Consider the following 22,500-nt stretch of genomic DNA (forward strand, 5'->3'; position numbering starts at 1 on the left):
CTCCACAGTGTATGTTGTAAGAGGTATTTCCAACTACCCTCTGTGATGCTGTTTGTCAAACACCCACATGTAGTCCTGCTCACAGTGAAGGAAAAGGGCCAACACCCACATAAAGTGCTTAGTTATAAGAGTGTGTTTCCATGCAATTGGCTATAGTAATGATACCACAGCTGTTCCACATGCAATTAGCAAGTGGGGGACTGCAATTCGTGCACGGGCCATCAGCTGATCATGAGCATTCCTTACAAAACTCAAGCTGCTGCGTATGCAAAACAGATGTGCTTTTCCACATCCACCAGTGAGGGAGAGAGAGAGAGACAGAGACAAAGTAAGAAAGGAAGGGTGTAAGAGAGTAAGAGCCAAGCATGTTTGTGTATGATCCGTGGGTGGAGAGTGGCATCTGGGTATTATAACGGTTGCCTATATTGTTTACCAAACCATACTGTCACATAGTAATTGCACATGGCTGTACACAATTATGGCTGAGGATTGTCTACAACAACCTCTACAGTGTTTGAAAACTGTTGGCCTTGTAATGTGGACAATGGGACATATAGATCCTCAGTATAATGATGTAGCAAAACCTACATTGCAATGGATCCTGTCAGTACACACTCACCCCAACACCCACACAGGATACTGATAACACAGGCACAGACACACACTTAACAGTACTGAGTTTTAAACCCCTACTTGACTATGCACTGCTAGTACAGTGTCATGCAGTTATTGCACATGCCACAGAGTTTACATGTTGGAGAGTTGTCCAAAGGTATCTTTGAAGGTGAGTGACATCAGCAACAGTGCTAAAGAAGGGATAAGGGAAGTGTAGTACATGTGAATGTCCATAAAAGCAGGTGTCAGTGGACACACACTCTGTTAGGGAAACACACACATCATCACAGTTGGCAGGATCAAGATTAGAACCCCTACCTAACTAGTTTGCTACACTACAGTATTACACAGTTATCACAAGCACCACAGAGCTTATATAGCTGATATATGGCCAAAGGTTTATGTCAAGGTGAATGACATCAGCAGGCATGCTAAAGTAGGCCAATGGGAGGTGTAGTGATTGTGAATGGCTTCAAAATTATTAATCTCCACGCACACACACACACACACACACACACACACACACACACACACACACACACACACACACACACACGCACACACACACTTGCCAGTACTGAGATGATAGGTTCATTGCTTCGCAGGTGTGTAGTAGGTGAATGGGCCTGATGGTTGTACAAGGCTAGGCAAATTGAATACCTTGGCATCAGGCCAAATGACAATGGTCTCCAATGTGGCTCAGGGGTGTAGCCACTGGATTGGTCCCCACAGGTGGATATTGTATTCACCATCCACTCATCTGGGTTATTATTGTGGGTGGCCACTGATGTGCACTGCTTCCCATGTATGTGATTTAGATTCCATAACATGGACAGTGTTTGGGTTGTACCCATGTCCCACACGCATGTTCTTTGACATGTGGAAGTGTACATGAGGTCTCTGGGGCATGTTGTATGTACAGATTGTTATCTTCTGATGTAGCATTCCTGACCTCATTTGGGGAGACCTGGCTATGGAACTGAGGTCGTGCTTGCACCTACATTGACAGCAAAATACAGGTAATCAGTGGAGTTAGTGGCGTCTGTCCATACAGGGCATGTGTATAAAGCATGGCATTCCCTTTGTGGGTTACATTTGCAAACTCTACAGTTGTTACATGTGTCCAGTGGGGAACCTAGCAAAAGGACCACTGTAAGCATTTATTTGCCTATTGTAGGAATGGAACAGGGTGCCATGTCCTTTTACTTGCTGGATAACACACACTCAGCCAGGAGATGTTACACATCACAGTATTTTCTGATCTCAGTGGCACTGTTGTGGTTAACAGGCATGTAGTCCACTGCAATCACACTGTGGTTACTATCTCTGAGGCAATATGCAGGGAACTACCAATATAGTGGCTGTTGCCTAGCCAATTGTGTTTGTGTATGAGACATGGGTGGAGAATTTTCTCTGAGTAATACAAAGGTTGACTATATTGTTCACCGATCCATAATGTCACATGTAGGGCTATGGATTGTCTACATCAGCCTCTCTGGTGTTTGACATCTGCTGTCCTTATAAGCTGGACATTGTGACATATAGTTAGTCCTCAATATAATAAGTTATCTAAACCCGCCCCACAATGCATCCTGTTATTGACAATCACAGCAATCTCCACACAGGATACTGGTAACAGACACCCACACACGCTTACCAGTACTGAGATTCAAAACCCTACCTAGCTATGTATTGTTATGACAGTGTACCACATTTATTGCACACACCACAGAGCTTAGCTGATGGGTACTGTCCCAAGGTACTTCTAAGGTGAGGAACATCACCAGCCCTTGTAAATACTGGCATTGGGTGACAGATCCCAAAAACAATTTTACCCTAATCACACATTTACATGTACCAGGGGCGAGGTTCAAACCTCTATCTAGCAATCGTTACATTTCATTATGTTATGCATTTACAACATGCACCACTGACCTGACATGCTTTAGTGTTGGCAACAGGTACTTGTAAAGTGGATGATATCTGCAGGACTGTAAAAGTCAGGCTCTGAGATGTGTACTGGCTGTAAATGGTGTCAAAAACTTTGAGGTACACACCTACATATGAACACACACAAACAATTGCCACAGATGAGATTCAAACCCTATCTGTGCACTTACTGCTACTACATTTTTCCACATTTATTGCATGCACCACAGAGCTTATAAGACTGGCTGTTGTCCAAAGGGGTATTTCAAGGTGACTGACATCAGCAGGCTTGCTATAGTAGGGAAATGGGAGGTGTAGTGACTTTGAATTACCTCAAAAGCATTAATCTTTATACACACACAGTTTCACAGTTGCCATGTCTGAGATTAGAACTCCTACTTGACTAGTATGTTACACTATAGCATTGCGCAGTTATTGCACACACTACGGAGCTTATAGGGTTAGCCTTTGTCCAAAGGGGTATTTCAAGATGACTGACATAAGCAGGCTTCCAAAAGTAGGGCAATGGAGGTGTAGTGACTATGAATGGCCTCAAAATCATTAATTTCTACACACACACACACACACACACACACACACACACACACACACACACACACACACACACACACACACACACACACACGAGTTTCACAGTTGCCATGTTTGGGATTAGAACTACTACTTAACATGTTACACTATAGCATTTCGCAGTTATCACATGCACCACAGAGACTATGGGGCTGACAACTCGCCAGAGGGTTATTGAAAGGTGACTGACATCAGCATGAGTGCTAACATGGGCTATGGGAAGTGCAGTGTGTGCCATCCTCTGTGAACACACACACAACACCCAGTTACACACAACTTTACATTTGACATGACTGGGTATACAAATGCTAGATGAATACTGATTTGTACTATCATGTTACACAGTTATCACAAGCACCACAGACACTATAGGGCTGAGGGCAACCAAAAGCAAATGTCTGCCTCTCTCTTCCCCATATCTCTGTGTGTGCATATGTTTGACTTATTATAGTGTGTTGGCCTTGGATATGTGTGAGTATTCATATCCAATGTGTGTGCAAAGCATGAATGGTGTGCAATGTGGTGTGTGTGCACAGACATCTGCAACTGACAGATATGTATAGTCCACTGTTGTTGTCAGACATGGGCTTCATTTCTCTAAGCATAGGAGCATGCCCAGTATAACCTTCTGTATTGAGTGTGTGAATCCATTCCAGGTAGGTTGTACTCCAGTGCAGGATTTTGTGTTCTACACCTACAGCTAGCAACCTGTTTCTCCAGGATATCTGTAGATAGGTTGACAATATGAAGTCACAATGGGCAACATATACTGGGGAACTGTAAATATTGCTGTCTGTGCTGCTTGTGTTACATGGTTGGTGTTAGCAGAGATATTCAGACATGTACTGTTCTAAACTGTGATGTATTATGTCATCATCTACCAACCGATGTACTTATTTGCTCACAGTTATTTCCTGGGAAATACAAGATGAATGAAGCTGTGTCCAGTATTGTGGTCTGCAGCCTACATATTCTTGCACGCTCATGCCATTCTGGAGGGGTAGCTGCAAACACTTGCTGATGGATCTGTTTAAATGGTCCAGCACCTTGGTACTGTGGTGGCTGAGGATCCCCTGCTTGTACATCTATCAACTTAACAGAATGGCCTTATCCTGCTGTGGCCATACCTCTCAACTGTACAGATTCACCCAGGTTACCCAGAGGCAGGGCTCATATATCTGGTCATTTCCCCTTCACATTGTGGTTTACGAGCAGGTTTGTAGCCACCCATTACTGGGTTTGCAGGGAGGGGTAGTATGGGCACACATCAGAGTTTCAGACTTCACACACTCCATGGCGTCCATTTTTCTACACCCCCCACTCTGTTATTCTATCCTCTTCCTAACATTATGCAAGTGATATCTGTGAAGTATCCCTATAGTTGTACCTTCATCCCAGCATTATTTAGGGGTTGGTCTACAGTTCATGCAGTGGGACATGGTGGGCATGCTACTGGGATTTGTTGACATGGCCTTGCATTTGTGTTCTGTGGACTGTGTTATGTTGTTATTTGGGATCCCATGAGATAACATACATTGGCAGTACGGGTGAGGTACAGGCCTTTGACAGTGGACTGTAGGGCATTTGGTAGTGATGCAGGCCATCTGTAGCAGGCCAGTGCATTCTGTCACTCCTACAGTCCCAGGCTGTGAGCCACTGGATTCCCCTGGGGTGACAGGGTAAGTGTGTGAGGTGTTAATGGCAATAGTTCCTGTCCATATTAATCCATTGGTCTGGATGCTGGCAGGGTGCTGCTTACAGCTAGGACTAGGGACACACCTGCATAGGACACCTCTTCAGCATGCTGCATTCTGTGGGTGTTCCCATACAGAAGTGGGGGAGTCATGCTGTACTCATTCCCAACAGCAGGGATATGACCTGTGATAAACCTGTGGATGATGGTGGGGTGACCTGAGTGCATGTGTGATATGGAGGCTTCTTGCAGCTGACTCACAGATATACCTGGGACATTCCCCTTATGCTGCCTTGTGCAGGGACACAGGCATTCTCTCATAACTTCATAACTGTGCCTTTTCTGGTCTGCCAGTGATTGGCCAGAATACATCAGTATTCCATACTACACAGACAAGTAATGTGTTGCTAACCTGTATGTACAAGTCCAAAGATGTGTGCAGATGACAGTTACATTTTATGTACTCTGTCTAGGGTACTTCCACCTGTGTACTGTGTGTATGTTTAGGTCCACATTCATGGTATGTCCATCTTTCAGATGGTGACAGACATTGACATCTGAACAATGAGTATGGATGACTGCTGAATTGGGTCTTGCTGGGATGCATTGTGGTTGGCACTGCAGTTGTCAGAACATAGCCCTGTCATCAACAGTAGTGGCCATAGGCCACCGGGATACAACCCTCCATGCCTACATGCTGACCACTTCCACACAATGTACAACACACAACAACCTAACACACAGAGCCCTGCATATTTTACACATGCAACAATCTATCCTGTAAATTGGGCCAGCTCATGTAATCTGTGCTCCAATGTTATTAACCACACTCGTACATGTTACTGCATTTCTACATAGGATTGTGTGTGTGTGGGGCACCTGACAACTTTAAACATTTGCTATGACTGTACTGGCATTTCAGGTACTCTGTTGGCTTTCATTTCATTTTGTATTCTGACCTATCATGCAGACTAGAGGCATATCAGTAGAGTACAGATCTTAGGTTTTATTGACCTACATTTCAGTTTCAGACTTTATACCCTGCAGAACTAACATACAACTGCCTGACCTGTTGTAGCCTGTCTGTGCAGGTCTGGAGGAGGGCTGTTATCCATTGCCATTAATTGGAGGCCTTAGCACAGCCTTTCTTTATGGCCATCTACACCTGTATTGCTGGCCGAGGCTGTTGTTGGGTATGTGAACCTCACTTACATGCATGTGTGTCCTATGGACACACATTTGGGCCACCACATGTACTGCAGTGGGATTTGTCACCTTGTCTAGTACTGCCTACTTTGTTGACACCACTATTTGTTATGGATTCCATGCTGCCCATATAGGTGTCCACTATCTGCTGCCATCCCATTCAGCCACTCGATTCCCTTGCATGCTCACATCCATACCATAGCTACAATTAGCAGAACATACTACTCCATTCAGCATCTGATAGGAAGGGTAAGTTATTTGTGGCTGTGCCAGTATTGAGGATGGTGCTGGAGGGCTGACTATATTGGATGTACATAGTACCCTCCCTATACATGGTAAAGCACAGGTAGTGTCATGTTTGGCATCCCTTTTATTGTATGTGTGAGTCAGAGAGAGGTGTCATTCCCTGGGTTCCTACCATGTCAGTGTATGTGCTATGCATTGCCTCTTTGCCAAAGCCTGGGCATACTGGGCACGCCTCCTCCTGCCTCCTTCTGTCCTGTCCCAGAAACTTCCCATGCTCTGGAACAAGATTCCAATCTACATTAGGCAGAGCTCCTCACTAACACTCTTCAAGAGAAACCATGACGAGTGGATGGGAAACAGGAAGTTTACCCCAGGGATCACTTCAGTGGCTCTGCTGGACAAAGGCTCAGGGAACTAATCTAAGGGGGCAACAAAATCCAACACATTCTGGATAGGCTTATAAATGCCTTTGGGCAGATAGCCTAGTACCTACCTATGAACCTATGAACCTACATGGGCAGGCTCAGGTTGTTCCTCCTCTGAGTCACTCGGTGCCTGTGCTGGCCTTGGCAATGGTGAGGGGCTGTGTGGCCCAGCCCCGTGCTGTTTCTGCAGAATCATATTGTGTAGCATGGCACATACAATGAAAATTTGTGTACATGTAGCTAGAGAGTATGGCTCCACTGGATATGTTCAGGCACTGGAACCATGACTTGAGCATCCCAAACACATGCTCTATTATGATTCTCGTTTTGTGCGTGTGCCTCATTATGGAGTTCTTGCTCAGGTGTGTCTGCATTTCTGATGGGTGTCATCAGCCATGGCTATAGTGCGTAACCAGCATCCCCCACTAGCTGGCCGTATGGGATGTCCCCACTGGCAAATCTCTGGTACAGCTGTGTTATATGCCAGATGTGGGAGTCGTGATAGCTTCCAAGGCTGCCAGCACACACATTCATTATAATGCCCTAAGGATCGCACATGACATCGCAGTTGATGGAGGGGAAGCCCTTGCGGTTTGTGTAGACCTTACCCCACTCGCCAGGTGGTGCTTTGATGTGTATGTGCGTGCAGTCTATACCACCCACTACCTCAGGGTACTCTGCTATTTGGTAGAAGAGATGCATATTGCTGGTCAATGCCTCACGGGTGTTGAGGAAATATATGTGCTTACTGGCATGTGCTGACATGGCATCCAGGAACTGGTGGAGTACCTTGGATGCTAATGCCTGTGAGATACCCATTATATTCCCAGTTGGTCTTTGGAAGGTACCCGTGGCTAGTATTCTTAAGCCTACACATACCTTGGTATCCACTGGGATGGGTCCCCCCTCTGTTGGTTCTGTGTGTGAGGCGTGGCTGGCACAGCTCAGCAATTTGCTGTAGGATGTCCCTGTCCACGCTATAGTGCTCCACTATCTCCAGCTCATGTAGCCCCTGGTAGGTTACCTTGGGTATGTACACTCTTCTCCTTCTCCTCACTGTGGGTTGATCGTCAGCATTCTCATCCTCACCACCCTCAGCCTCTTCCACATATTGATGTATGAGAGTGACAGCAGCCCCTATCATTTTGTTAGTTTTGTCAGGTAAAATTTCCCCATCTGTGTAGACTAGTGGTGTAGAGTTTGTGGGAAAAAACTGAGTGAAAGGTGTTTGCATAGTTTATAATAGTGTGCTGGGTTTGGCTGCTGCCTGTGTAATTGGCTAATTCTGACACATTTTACCAGCCAGCTATGCTAGTTCTCCTTGATTGCCTTCCTACTGCTGTTTTCCCTTCCCATTGCCTTCCCATTTAAGCCCTGAGGCACGCCATGCATACCCAGTGCTCAGAAGTGAACAGAGCTGTTATTTCCTGTTTTTATTTAAACCTGGTGCGCGGCGCACACACCCGTTTAGGCAATGTAAACACTGCTAGGCAGCCTCAGACACACTCCCTTCCTTAGCTGTGCTTAGCTAAGGGCAAACACGGCCACACAGCTCCAATAAGCTTACAGCATGCATGACACTCCCCCTTATGAGGTAATCTACCTCTTAGGCTTGCACCATGGTGTTGCTGCACTTACACAATTGGGTGGTAGCTAACTCTGAGGGGAAATCTGTGATTCAGTATCAGTCCCCTCATTTGTATAAATCTGACTGCTAATGCATGGTTACAAGACTGATACTCAGCCTTCCGTCTTAGAAACCACTATTCAATGGTATTGTTGTCTTCTGCATGCCATTGACTATTATGGCAGAATGCTGATTTTGGTTTAAAAGCTTATTTCCAGCTTTTTTTTTTTTTTTTCGGGCCAATCCCGTTTGCTCACAGCTGCCCGACACTTAAACGGCCGAAATCGGCCAAAAAAAAGTTATTTTTTATAATTTTGCAACTATTTACCATGCCAATGGCCATCTATTTGGCCATTGGCATGCCTACTACATTGAATACATGCTTTCTTTGGAGCTGTCATGCCTCCGTTTTATAATTTGCAGAAATGTATTCGGTTGGTATCCGAATACATTTCTGCAGGTTACACTATTCCTGCCTGCTTCCTGGATCGCTAATTCACCTAATTTGCATGTTTTACACCTGCAAATGGGGTAATTAGCATACAGGAGCTGTGTCCGTGCAGGAATGGTGTTGGAGTGCTCGTGCACTTCCCGACAGCTCATTCCTGGATCACTCATCAGCCATATTGCATGCAGCAGCAATTGCACTATTCCTGCATACCATGTAGAGCTTGCTGAATCCTGTGGATTATTTTTCCAATACAACGATTTTTATGAGAATATATCTGTTAGCCATAGTTTCAGCACATGGGTCCAAAACACACGCTATAGGAGTATTCATAGAAAGGCTGCTAAAACCTTTATTTTCTATGGACAGCCATCTTTTAAAAGACTCCTGTGATTTTTTTGAGGATGTTAAAAAATACCTTATGTGATAACAACACTAGGTTTCTAACAGTGGATATTGTTGATCTGTTCTTTATCATACCTATAGAACATGGTGTGGAATTGTTCCATGAGAGACTTTTAAAGTTACAATTTTTAAACACTGGTAAAATCAGGACAATTGAAGAATGTATGGTACTTGAAAACAATTTCATATGTTTCTAGGGTGAATCTTTCAAATACATTTCTGGGGTAGCAGTGGGGTCAGCATGTGCTCCCATATATGGGAACTTAGTTTTATATGCTTGGGACTTTTTGTAAGTATTTCCTAGTGAATTCTACAAATTCTGTAGGTTATACCTTTTCTACCTGGGTGATGTTTTTATCTTATAGTCAGGACTGGAATAAAGTATAAATCAGTCTATAGAATACCTTCATAACACAACACAATTTTTAAAATTTACTTATACTTATAATAGTTCTAAAATAAATTATTTAAATATAGTTATTTCCAAAACAGATCAAAGTTTTAAATCCAATATATATAGAAAGCCTACGCACAGCAATACTTACACTATTCGAGTTCCCACTCTCACCATCAAAAAGTGACTTTTTTGAGGGGACAAGCTATTAGTTTGGCCCATATGGTATCAGACCATGATACTTTATTTTAGGAAATTGAAATTTTAAAAGGTTTTACGATAGAGGATACCCAAGGGATTTGGTTGAGAGAAATGTAATGACAATTCTGGATAACATCCTAGCATGGATATCATCCAACATTAAGAATGAAACCATCATACTAGGTGACGTAAACATCAATTGGCTAGACCTCAACTCTACACATCCTTCTTCAAATATCAATCTCTTCAACTTCACCCAGCTCATAAAAACTCCAACCAGACCCACCAAAATGAATGATAAAGGATCCACTCTAAACTGGATTCTAGTCACTAACCCTAACAAGATATCCTCTGCAGGAACTCTCACCAATATGCTTAGTGACCACCTCTCAGTCTTTATTAACTGAGCCTCCTCCCCCTGTCACTATAAGCACATACACAAGCAAACCAGGAATCTTACCTCTGTCAATCCTGCCGCCTTTAATAATATCCTAAATTCCACAGATTGGTATTCACTAAAAACCCTCCCACTAGATGACGCTGTTGTTTACTTCAAAACAACCTTCTTGAATGTACTTAATAGTTTAGCCCCACTCTGTGTAAAATGAGTAAAAAATAACTACGCCCCCTGTCTATCCAAACCAACTAAACTTCTCATGTATGCCAAGGACTATGGCAAGAATACAAAAAATCCCTTGACCTACAAAAATACAAAGAACTTCGCAACCAGGTTAAGAAACAAGTCATCAAAGACAAAAAACAACATTACCTTAGGCTCCAGTCTAATCATCAACAAAACCCCCAAAAATTCAGGAGCTCCATTACATCATTACTTAATCCAGGCAAAAAGAATAATCCCCACCCCCTCCCTGAAAAATCTCCAGAAGAAATAGCCTCCCTTTTCAATACTTTCTTTATTAACTCTATTGCCAACATTGCTGCTAACTTTCCCCAAACTATCCATTCCTCCTCCCTCAGGTCACCTCCCAACCCCCAACTCTCACCCAAAGCCAATACCAACCCCCACCTCTATCATTAAACACCTACTACTTAAACTAAAACCCTACTCTAACACCCCAGACAATCTATCTTCAGAATTCCTAAAAATAGCTGCAGACAGTATCTCCTACCCCATAAGCATTCTTATTAACAGATCTATCCTCGAGTACTACATCCCCAGACTATGGAAAAAAAAAAACCTTCATTCTACCATTCCATAAAGGTGGCAGCAACACTGACATCACTAACTTCCATCACATTGCAATTCTTTCCCCTTTATCCAAAATACTAGAAAAATGTGTCAACACCCAACTCATTAAGTACCTTTAAGATAACCATAGTCTCTCTCCATCACAACATGGTTTTAGACCCAGCCAAAGTACAATTACTGCCCTTCTATCATATATGGACACAGTAAACAAAGCCCGCGACAAAGGCCAACTAGTCTCATCCCTCTTTCTTGACCTATCCAAAGCCTTCAATACCATTTCTCATCCATTACTCATTTCCTAGCTCTCCAATATCGGTCTCTCCCCCCACACTCTAAATTGTTTCCACAGTTATTTAAATGAAAGACAACAGGCCACAAGATGGCAAAACTCTATCTCTACTTTTCTCAATACCTCCACTGGCATTCCCCAAAGTTCCATACTCTGACCCATCCTCTTTATCATATTTATGAACAAATTCCAATCGTCACTACCACAAGGGTCAGTCATTCAATATGCAGATGACTCCACTGTCATCTGTTCTGCCAACTCTCCTTCTGACTTACTTAATCTAACTCAAAATGCCTTCTCTGTCACTGAATTCTGGATGCAGAATAATCATCTTGCCCTGAATCCTAAAAAAAAACAAAATCATACTTTTCGCCCCTAAAAAAACAACCCTCCTAAACAAGTCAGACTTCACCATCTTTTCACTCAATAAATCTTTAACAGAGGTCATTAGTCACACAATGCTTCTTGGAGTTATTATAGATGAACACATGAAATTTGATATCCACATACAACACAGCATCTGCAAAAAATATTCCAAGTTTGGTACCTTGTATAGACACAGCCATTTCCTAAACCTATCCACTAGGCATACCCTTGCCACAACATACCTATTACCCTCTCTCATTTATGTTGCCCTCCCTTCTTATTAACATCCGCACCTCTGCTAAAAACAAACTTGAAACTTGCTATAATACAATCGCCAAATTCACAACCATCTCCAAATATTCTACCCACCACTGCATTGCTCTCAAATCTCTGAAATGGCTAAAACTTCCTAATTACCTTTCCTATCTGCAACTAAATACTGCTCACAAAATCCTTTTCAAACCCCAGGACTGTCCTGCTGTTAGCTCTTCCAACTTCTACCTTCCCAAAAGGCCACTCAGATCAGGAGACCAGCAACTATTACAAAATCACAAACCAAACCTTCCTCACATTTAAGCTTCTCTACTCTTACTCTCTAGCCAAAACTTGGAATACTTTACCTCTTCCTGGTAGATCAGCTCAAAACTTTACTCATTTCAAGTCTTCCCTTCATATCCACCTCTCATCTAGCTGGATTTGCAATTGCCCCAAGGTCCCCTAGACTTCACGTAATCCCTATTCTCTCCAGTCATCTCTATTACTGGTAAAATAGTTGTTCTATTTTTGGTTAGATATCTCTAAAATGACAGCAGATACCTCTATTACTTATTGAAACCCTTAAGGTCAGCAATGTCTGCTTTACTCTATATATTACTGTGAACTACTCACATAGGTTCATAGATTAGTACTAAGCTAACTGCCCTTACGAGCCATTTCAAGCATAGCCAATTATCCCTTGTGAAACTCAAACCCTACACTTTGTGCTTGTAAGGCAAACACCTTAACCATTAGGCCACCCTCCCAAACCTCACATGCATATTTTGTACTTATTTTCCATTTCATGTTAATTGTTCTTTGACTTTTTATTCTGTGTAAATATTTATCTCTGTAAGATCATTTTTAATTTGTTTTTAGTAGAACTGAATATTGTTTCATTGAACTGTAAATCTTAAATGTAAAAGTTTATGCCATGGAGCTTTTCTCCCTGGGCCTCCACTGAAAATGGGCTTTCTTAGGTCCAGTGGACTTTCCCAGTAAATAAAAAGCAAATAAATAAATAAGCACAGAAGTTTAAACCAATTCTGGGTATTGGCTTAAATAACAAAAGCAGCTACAACAATGGTTCCACATTTGCAACTGTTATGGTAATGGAAAATAATAATTAATTTCACAAAATCGGATTTATTTATTGACTGGGAAAGTCCGAATAGGCTCCACAGAGCCTGTTTTCAGCAGAGGCCCAGGGAGAAATGCTCCAGATGCATATCTTTAGAATGTGGGAGGAAACCCACACAAACACAGGGAGAACATGCAAACGCCACACAGAATGCAAACCAGCCAAGAATTGAACCAGAAAACCTCTTGCTGGGAGGCAACAACGTTAACCGCTGCACCACTGCAACCATCAATAAATGAAAAGAACTAGAGCACTCTGAGATCTAACCCATCAGTTTATACAGTAGTAGGGAGCTAAACCAGAATAGTTAGTAACGTTTACAGGAATTTAAAGAGTCGTTTCTAAAATGGAGGAACTTGCAATGAGACAATTGTTTATTAAAAGACAACGAAATATGAAAACTGCAAACATTGTGCATTATACTACAGATGTATCTATTTATAAATTAATATAATGTTAGGTTTATTAAAGGAAATTTTACTACAACAGGAGTTGTTTATTTAGCTAAATGTAAGGCAAGCCCATCATTTTACATAGAGAAGACAGTGAGGGCACTAAGAAAATGAATATATGAGCATAACTACAATATAATATCTAGAAATAATGCCAGTGCTCTATACAAACACTCTTGCCTGTGCCTGGAGTTTGAATGTTTCAGCTTTGGTACTTTGGATAAAATTATTATTAACCCTTGAGGAGGTGACTGGGAGAGCAAACTTGAATTTACGGAACTTTTTGGCAGCTCAAACTTAAAGCCAGTGCACCACCAGGGTTGAATAAAACCAGTTCTGTAAAACCTATTTTAAAATTAAGGGCAAAACAACTTGTAAACACTTAAGGGATATATTTTAACAAGTTTGTATTTTTAAACTACTCTGGTTTATAAAATGTTTGGAAATTAATTATAAGAACAACAATTATATACATTTTACAACCAATGTATTACTTTATGTGGAAAGTTTGTAAGTTTTTACAAAAAAGTATTAGGTTCATAGGTGTGTACTAGGCTAATGGCCCTGGGGCCTTTACAAGCCTAGCCATAGGATTACCCTGACATCATGCCACCCGACTTTAGTTCCCAGTGCTTCTGTCGAGTAGAGCCACTGGAGTTATCCCCGGGGTGAATTTTCTATTTCCCATCCACTCATCAAGATTTCTCTTGAAGAAGGTCAGCAAGGTGCTCTGCTTGACATGTATGGAAAGTCTATTCCATAGCATGGAAAAACAACCCTTTTCCTGGCTGAAATGGTGCAGTAGATAAAAGACAAAAAGACAGTATACTGTTTGGTACATCATTTTGTCTTTTATCTACTGTACCATTTCAGCCAGGCAGAAAAGGGTTGTTTTTCCTGGTTCTGTTGTGCCTTTTTTTACACTGTTGGTTTGTTTTATTCCATCGCATGGGCAGTCTCTGGGTTATGAACCTGTCCCTCCAGTACATTCTGTCGATTGTGGTAATGAGGTTGAGGTCTCCGGAGCATGTGCTGTGGAGGGATTGGGATTTCTTTAGATGTAGCATTTCTAACAGAGCTGGGTCAGACATGGCTTTGTAAGTCAAGCAGAGAGCGCCTCTAAGTAGGTGATATGGGACAGAGAATAGTTGGAGTTTTTTGAGTCTGTCCATATAGGACAAGTGTCTAAGGCCTAGGATCCTCTTTGTGAGTTACTTTTGAGGCCTCTCCAGTTGTTGCAGGTGTCTAGTGAAGTACATGCCAAATGGGGCATTGTACTCAATGATTGGTCTAATGAGGAAAGAGTAGAGGGAGACAATGACCTCTTTCTTCCTGGATACAAAATCCTTAGTAATGAGATGCGCCACATTGAAGGACTTTCTGACCACAGTGGCAATGGCAAAAGAGAGGTTGCTGTCAACTTGTGTTCCCAGATCTCTTATAACCTCTTCTGTGTTCAGTGGACTACCATCAATGTGGTAATTCATGGGAACCGGGTTTTTCCCAAAGGGGATGATGACACATTTTTTGGCATTGAGCTTAATGCCATGGTTCTGACACCAGTCGTTGGTCTCAGTGAGACCTTTCTGTAGGATGTCAAAATCACTTGGGGAGTTAATAATAGCTCCCAACTTGTGATCATCTGTGAAATTTGTCAGAGTCCCTTCGTGTTGGCCTGGACGTTGGAGAAGTAGATACCAAACAGGAGAGGACCCAGGACCGAACCCTGTGACTAGCCGGCAGTCTGACTTGGCATCAGCTACTTTCACACTGTGGGTTCTATCTGTGAGCCAGTTTGCAACCCATCTAGTGATATAGGGGTTGATACCTAGCTTAGTGAGTTTTTCTATGATTCCTGAGTGGGGAATGATATCAAAGGCCTTGGCCACTTCAAGGTTGGCTGTATGAGCCACCTTTATTTCATCCACAGCTCTGGTGACTGACTCAAAGAAATCGACCAAGTTGAGCAGGCATAATCTACCCTTCACAAAACCAAACTCTGTGGGATCCATAGTTTGGAGATTCCCTATATCCTTGTTTATTAGGTCCATGATGATGCATTCCATAGCTTTGCATATCAGACTCGTCAGGCTAAGTCTGTAGTCACTCCTCCTTTGTGGAGAGGGATGACTGTAGCAGTGTGCCATTCAGTAGGGTCAAAGCCTGAGGTGAGGCTGTGATTAAACAGGGCACACAGGTGAGGTGCCAGTTCACTCTGTAGTTCATGTAGAACACAGCTAGGGATATTGTCAGGTCCCATAGAAGCTGTATTCTTGGCCTTAGACAGTGTTGTTTTAACCTGTGCAGCAGTAATACTGGGTGCCTGGCAATCTACTGGTATTGTGATTGATCCTTTGGGGGAGAGGGGTAAAGTTGGCACTGAATCTGTTGGCCAGTATATTGGCAATATCTGTTGGCTCACTATAGGAGGTACCATTGTGCAGGAGCTCAGAGCAAGTCTGGGTATTGTTGTGGAGATTCTTTACATAACTATAGAAGGGCTTGTGGTTGTGTTTACTATCTGCTGCAATTCTGTTTTCATAACTAGCTTTAGAGGATTTGATGAGGGATCTCAATTTTTTGTTGAGGCTGATAAGGGAGTTTTTCCAGTCTTGGGACTTCACCTTATTCTGCATCAGTTTCCTCCTTCTGCTGTACAGTTTGTTTATGGCAGAGGACCACCAGATTGGCTTCCTTTTTTTGGAGAAAAGCATCTTGGTTCTATTGGGTATGGCGAGATCCATGCATTTGTGTACGTGTTCATACAGAGCATTGGTGTATGATTCAGCAGTCATGCAACTATTCTCCATTTGCATGGGTGCTGGGAAGTTACCCACCACTGTTTTTAAGAGCCCAAAGTTAGCTTTGGAGAAGTGTTTCATGGTGGTTACCTTTGCGGGGGGTGGGAGGGATACGGATTTCATAGGTGATTAGTTTGTGGTCAGATCTAACCAAGGAGAAGCTGACTATTGATGTAGAGCAACGGTTGCCCATGATAGTAATGACCAGGTCAAGGATATTGCTACCTCATGTGGGGGTAAGAATGAGCTGGTCCAGGGCATTGAAATTAATGAACTCCAAGAAACATTGGGGAAGTGTACTGGTACATGAGTAGTTTTCCCAGTTAATGGAGGGGTAGTTGAAGTTGCCTAGTATGAGAGTGCTAGGTTGGACTGTAATATTCTCCAGGGTGCTTAGGAACATTGAGTGTGAGTCTTGGGGCATGGTTGGGGACCTATAGCAGGTTACAACCTGATCACTGTCTTACCCAATGCTAGCTGCACCTGAAGTATCTCTGATGCGTTATGTTGGGCTACCAGTCTGGAGGTGTGCACATCCTTTATGAATATGGAAACACCACCGCCTTTGGAGCTTCAGTCCAAGTTCTGGGGCCAAAAGGTGTGGAAAGAGTTATAGCCTGGTAGTGTAGGGGTGCTTTCTGCTGCCTTGAACCAGGTCTCTGTTACAGCACAAATGCCGATGTTCTTCATTTTAAGCAGAGCTTCGGGTGAGTGCATTTTGAGATTTAGACTTCTAGCATTGAGCAGCATGATCCTCAGATTGCATTTGTTTGCAGCTGTTAAAGTGGTAATTTGGTTTTTGGAACACCACCTAAAAAAAGTACTATAGGGATGGCAAGAGCCTTGGCCAGTATCCAGAAGCCCAGGGGTGACAGATGCAGGCCATCTCTGGCAAAGCATCGAGGTCTGTCAATCATGTCATCCCAGGCAGACAGATACTGGATCCCCTTAGAATGACACCAGAAACTTAGCCAATTGTTGAAATCAATCATTTTCTGCTTGTACTGTGGTATCATTCTGGGTAATGGTAGGATGCTGCTCAGGGCTAGGGTCATACCCATCTGGGCTACATAATCCGCGAGCTCCTCCATGTCTCTTTTCATGTAGTACAGGGAGGTACATCTCAGGTCATTCACACCCACATGTACAATGACTGATTCATATTTGTACCTGTTGTTGAGAGACCTGAGTGTGTGCATTATGTGGCTGATCCTAGCAACTGACAGGCAGCTGACTGTTACTTTCTTCTTATTCAGCCTAGTGAGTGGGACATCAGTATGCCTCACTACTGAGTCACCTATGACTAGTGTATTGGGCATACTGTTTTGCCTTAGGGGCTTTGGTTGAGTGGCACACTGTGTAGGAGAGTTATGTGTCTCGTGATAAGTGTTGCATCGTGGTGGTCGAGTGGGTTTCTGCCTTGGAGGTCTCTGCTGTTTGGGTAGAATTTTATTGAGAGCCTCAGTGAAGGTGGGTGTGTGGTTTGTGTTTTTATGTGAAAGCAGTGCTGGTGTGTGTTCTGGAGGGATGTGTCTTCCATGTGTTGTGGTGCAAGGGTTGACCTTCTCCTTTTAACCAGTTATTCCGGTCTTGGCTGGAGAGTGCGTGGCTTCCAGTTTGGATATATAAGTGCATCTCTCGCAAGTCTGAGTGTTGGGAGGTAAGAAGAGAGGGTTGTCAGTGTACATGAGACAGTTGCTACATTGCCTCAGGATGCCCAAGTTCACCAGGTTAATAAGAGAAAGCACAGGGAACTGACCTTTAGACATGCCTGGAGGGGTGGGCATTAATAATAAGTACTGGATCTGTTTTATTTAATTAATTATCTTACTTATTAGAAAATTGGATGATTGGTTAAGTTGTTGGAATATAAAAGGACTGTGGGTTACCTTTGGAATTTATTCTGATGAAGTCTCATCTAGAGATGAAATTGCACAATCAACTGTTTTAATAAATTTTGTTATTTTATGTATATTTTGGATCTTCAATTTGGCTTACTTGATACACCTGCTTCTACCTTAGATATGCTATATGGTTTGTTTATATATATATATATATATATATATATCTACTGAAGTTGTTCAAATCTACTTTAGGTTGACATCTGTTTAGCCAAGAAAATTTGATCGAATAAACAGATGATCAACAGGTGTGTGAGACTACACAATTATCATGGTAGGGAAAAGCCCCTTTCCTTGAGATTGTGCAATCTTGGAGTTAGTGTGTATAATTAGTAGGGGGTGTGAGCAGCACACACTCCCACATGGGGATTGTATGGGGGGCTTGCCCTTTGCACTTACAAAGTTTTTACTCAGCACATGTGTAGTAGCATGTTGACATTTGCAAAGATTACCTTTTCTGATCAACTTTGTAAATGTCAATCTTTGGGTCATTCATTATCAGCAGACACTTATATATATAAACAAGGTATCAGGCTTTAATTTTAGGGATAGGAGCAGGATTGTAGGTTTATGCAGTGACCAAGAGTCAGAGCTAGGTTTGGGGTTAGGGAGGAGATGGGATTTTTAGGTTTAGGGAGCAATCAAGAGTTGGATAAAAGTTAGATTTAGGGAGAGGAGTGGGTTTTAGGTTAAGGGAGTTGTTTTCCTGGTTAGGATCAGGGTTCTGAGGAGACAGCTTAGTGGCTGTTCGTGGGAGTTTGGCTGGTGGGAGTTAGAATTAGAACACTTGCCAATCAGAGCAAGTGACAATGAGAGAGACAGAGAGTGTCTCGAGTGAATGTGGCACATGTAATAGGCCCACTGATACAACCAACCATGAATCCAGCACTCAAAACTGCAGACTAAGGAAGAGATGCAAAAAAAAAGCAATGTACTGAGTGCAACTCTTGTTTCACAGAGTGTCATCCGTGCAATCTACTATTTAACAAGCTAGGTTAGTAGGTTAACAGATTAGCAACAGACCAATGTCAGAATATCTTAAAGTTGAATTAATGGTGGTTGTTTCCAAGACACAGGAATTTGATGTTATTCCTAAATTCCATAAATCTATTCCCTATGCCCCAGGACTACAAATAATATCAGGAAATAGCTCTGTAACAAAACTACCTTCTCATTTTCTATCAATAAAGTTAAACCCTTGACACAATTTGTTAGATGTGGGCAGAAAGACACAAGTGACTTTTTAAATGAATGAACGCTATGTGTTTTATAAATTGCTTATATTTGTTTACTAAATGTGCAATCTTTATATACCAGTTCTCCACAAGAAGGAAGGTTGTGAACATTTAGCTTTTGGTTAGGTAATTTGATACACCTAAAAGTTTTTGATAGAGTTAGTATGCATACATGCACAGTACTTGAATATATATATATTTTTTTTCTTGCTAAGGCAATTATTATTTACAAATATGGGGAACTGCAATGGGGTAAACCCTTCCATCTACTCTATGCATATATATATATTTTTTTTGAAAGTAAGTAGCTATAATAGCAAAAAAAAACATGTTTTTCTTGCATAGATACCTAAATGACTATAAGTTAATTGGAGATATTACTGATAAAAGAATTTCTGCTATTTTTTTAAATTCAAATGCTTTTATAACACTTGTGTTAAAACATCATCTGTTCAAAATGCACTTTTTAGATGTTCCAGTAACCAAACTGTTGAATGGTTTAGTAAACACTACTTTGTACAGGAAACCATTGATAAGGAATTCATTGCTGGCAGTTCTAGTTGTCACCCTAAACCACTAGAAGGTCTCAGTACTTAATAAGATGATTTTGCAGCAATGATTTAGATTTTGAGAAACATGCGCAACATTTGGACAAAAGATATATTACCAGCAGCTGCAAGGAAGATGCTGCAATAAATGCACACAGGTTTCCCTGATGTCAAGTAAGGGAAAATGAATTACAGATGGCAAGCACTAAAACTTATGATAACAATACCCTAAAAATCATGGAAGCAGTTAACAGACATTAGCATTTATTGAAAATTAATTACTTCCGCAGTGATCAAACTCAGATACATGTAGTATTAGCATTTGTAAAAGGAAAAAATTTAAGGGAGAATTTGACATGGTTTTAAAAGCTGACCTCCCAAGCAGAGAAACAATATTTGGTCAATAAGTCTTATACTTGTGCTCTAAAATGGAATTTTACCTACTATAAGCATATATGTAAAACCAGACATTTTAATTCCATTAGTATTAGGAGTTTGATGTCAAATAATTTATCACATGAATGGGTGATTTGATGGTCAGTTGCTTCAGCAGTGCATGCTATGTGGGGCAAACATCAAAAGAGTAGAAACAAAGGGTATGAGTCCTCCTGAGTGGCATCCAACATAAAACAGACCTTATGCGGATCATACATTTAGGAGCTATGTATAAACTAGGAATGAATGAATACTTTTGATTACATTTTTGTTCTGACCTTTTTGTTCAGCTCCAGTTTTCTGGCTGAAGGTTTTAAAATGTATTATTTAGGCAACCAGTAGATGGCAGTATTTTACTTGCTATGAGGAAGGGTAGGGTTCCTATCAGATAGTCAAACTTCTGCAAGTTCGAACCTCATATGGTCGAGACCATAAGTTCGAAGTTCTGTAAGGGGTGGTTTCCGTTTTGTTCAATGTGGTGCGATCTCGGAGTTGGTATATTTAAGTAGTGGGGGATGTGGGTGGCACAGACCCCCATGTGGGGGGTGCAGGGGAGCTTGCCCCCCTGCTTACAACAGTTTTATTTTGTTTTGTTTTCATTTTTTGTTTTTTATCCATAGTCAAAGTTGTTTAACTTCGAACAGGATGGTTCGAACATTCCATGTTTGAAGTTATTAAACTTTGACTATGTAATATAAACCCGCAAGGGTATACTTCTTTGGGACTAATATTGTTTATTGCTATTATTATTGATTTTCTTTTTATCTTTGATATTAATGGCAGGTTAAGTATAGAACTATACATGCTCCTTATAAATGGCTAGACTCAACAGTGTTTAACATTAACTTCTTTGTCTGGCAGTTGGGGCAGAGATTAAGGTTACAAGTTGAAGTTCATATTGTACAGGGTTTGATTGTGTCAGCCCTTATTTGCCTCCTGTATGACTGTCAGCAAGTCACTTAACCAGACATTGCTGCCAGGTTGCCTCTGAAAAGAGACTGTTTGTACAGTTGGCCAACCTGGTTAACAAATAGGATTAGTATTAATATTTTAAATGCACATGGGAAATAAGTAGTTTTTCTCATATTTTCATGAAAGCAAAAATTAAGATACTAGAAAGTATATTTTTTCATTCAGTACTTTAAGGAATGTTTCATCATTATGTCAAGGTGTTGTAAATCAGGTGTATTTCTGTTCTGATTTTTCATTTCTTACTAGCAGTCACGTGTACTTTCATCACAGCTAGAAATATTTTTGATTTTAATTTCACAAAGAAAACTGCAGGATAAAGTCTGTAATGAAGAGGAGTCAAAATCCAAGAAAATTAAACAAAAAGAAAAACAGACTCTGCAACACTGAATATATTTATTAAGCATACATTTTTGCAAAAATACAAATATAAATGTACATTTTTGTAAAATCATCTTTATCATATAAAAAATGAATCTGTTGTTCACAAATATCATGGGATGCTGTGACAATGGGGTTGCTACATAGTACAAAAAGTGCTAGCTCTCTTACATACCTGTGGTTCAGCTGGTAAAGAATCATTAAATGTCAACTTTAAATTTAAGTTCTGTGCAAATATCTTAAGGTCCACATTGACAATGTTGTCTTTATGTGAAGGAAATAAACTTCAGGCCACGGCTTAAACTAATGTCAGCATTTTAAAACATTCTTTTAAAACATTCTTAATCACCCTAAATACAAAACCATGTTTTTATATAGGCAAATCAGTGAGAAAATTATGAGAGAGAATCAGTGAACATAAATTTGAGATTCGTAGAGGGGTTATGATTAATGCACTAGCTAAGCACTTAGTTGAAAAAGGTGCAAATCATGGTTTTGTATTTAGGATGACTGAGAATATTTGAAAAGATCCTAGGTGTGGTGATATTAATAATAAACTTGAACTTAGGGAATATGACTGGACTGTTATTATGCAAGCTGATTGCGTACCGGGAATCAATAAGATGGTTAGCCTTACACCTGTGCTTAGACGTAAGCAGTTATCTTTGAGATGAAAAACTTTTTTAAGATGAAAAACTATGTATTTTAATGTATGTTTTTAAATTTAATGATTGATT

Source organism: Protopterus annectens, chromosome 6.part0 (genome assembly GCF_019279795.1).
Source record: "Protopterus annectens isolate FY-2018-M chromosome 6.part0, PAN1.0, whole genome shotgun sequence".
In the NCBI taxonomy this organism is placed as follows: domain Eukaryota; kingdom Metazoa; phylum Chordata; order Ceratodontiformes; family Protopteridae; genus Protopterus; species Protopterus annectens.